Raw genomic sequence first — 1,831 nt, 5'->3', positions numbered from 1 at the left:
TATTGTGTGTGTCCCCACCCCCCCCCCCCCCCCCAACCAGCCATTCCTGTCCTAATCGTCATGTCAAACTCGTCATGTCAAACCCCTAACTATAACTAAAAAGAAAGACACAAAGGACATGATAAGATCAGAGAGGTAGGCCACTAGTGCCCCCCCCCCCCCCCCCAAACACAAGGAAGGTTCAATGGGAGGACAGGCTTTGATTGGTCTGTCCCATTCAAGGTTGGAGCTGGCATCGTGATAACACATTTGAATTTCATATTTTGTTTTTGAAACGGTTTAAGATACTCCAAAATTTATTTGGAACAGTTACAAAAAGTGAGATGGGTAATTGTTTATTGGCATCATTGGTAAGATATGAAAAGAGAAAAGAAGAAAGATTTGATGGCGAAATATTGACCAGAAAATCTGAGGTTGAGGAAGCACCTTATTCCCTAATAGTTCAGGCTGCTATGTTCCTTAGAAAGCTTCATAGCATCAGGTCGATTATAAGGACCCAGGGGTTGCAAATAGGGATGCATAAAGCTTGTTTGGGAATGCATTAAGTCTTGGAAAGCGTGACGAATTGTCCGAGATGCTGATCTCGCTCAGTGCCTACTTTTTTGATGTGAAATGGCCCAGATGTTTTCTGTGAACACCCAGTGGCAAAGCTGTAGAATTAATTTAGCCTGGTCCGCAACAAATGCATTCAATATTGGGCTACCCTTCCAGTGAAATAGCTGATTTGTGTGAATTCTTGTGACAAAAATGTAAGCTTGTTATTGGGAAGGATGCTGTGTTCTAATAAATATATAATATCGAGTTGGATACGTTTATATCCCACTGCATCCTTATAGTTAGATCACTCACTCACCCAACTCTAATGCTCTTCGTTCTCTGTGTTTCCGCATTCACTCACTCACCTACTCACTCATTCACTCACTCACTCACTCACTCACTCACTTTCAATACCCCCCCCCCCCCCAACACACACAAAAACTATCTTGGTTCTGATTCCTTACAAAGTAGCTCCGTCCTTTCCCCTTTGCTTTGAATCCTATTAGTGCCTGAACTTGGTTTAACTGAAAAAGACTGCCGACTTCACTCAATTAGCCCTAATAGGATTAGCAGGCTGGTATGGGCTGGGAGGTTTAAATGGGAATGGAATTTGGCAGACACCTGCTTCGTGCACTGCATTAATCTGATAAAGGCTGCAGACTTTTCTCTCCAGGGGTCCCCCTTGTTCAGAGGCCCCTGGCCAACAAATGGCTGGGGTCTAGGTCCCAATGAAAGGAGCCACACGGCCCAGAGAGAGACTCAGACCACAATGAGTCATTAGGGTGTAATTATAACTAGAAAATATGGAACTCAGGAGGGACCAATCTGAAAGACAGGTTAGAGTATCTGAATTTGCTGACAATACGATTGACATTGAAGCTCTTAATTGTGCCATGAAAATCGAATCTATTGGAAAAATAAAACGTGTGTGTGTGTGTGTGTGTGTGTAGTGTGCGTGCATATGTGTTTGTGTGTGCGTGTGGGCATGTGTGTGTGTGTCTACGTTTCTTCTTTGTCAACAAGTGATTGTATCCTTATTACCCGAGAACAATGGCCGCTTATCTGCTCTGAAACCCATTAGGAACGCAAAGCACTCTGAGACGCTTGATCCGGGCAATACCATTCAAGACCCTTCGGACGTTTGCACTGATCCTCTTTGTTTACATGCAACCCAGTTCCAAGGATAGCATAAAAGCCATCATGAAGAATTCATCAGCTGTGTTTTTTAGCAGAAGTTTCGGGAAGATAAATAATGAATCATTTTGTTTTTTTCCGGTTACATCAAAAGCGACAT

The sequence above is a fragment of the Gadus macrocephalus genome, chromosome 19 (assembly GCF_031168955.1).
Source record: "Gadus macrocephalus chromosome 19, ASM3116895v1".
NCBI lineage: Eukaryota > Metazoa > Chordata > Actinopteri > Gadiformes > Gadidae > Gadus > Gadus macrocephalus.
This window is presented reverse-complemented; position numbering follows the sequence as displayed.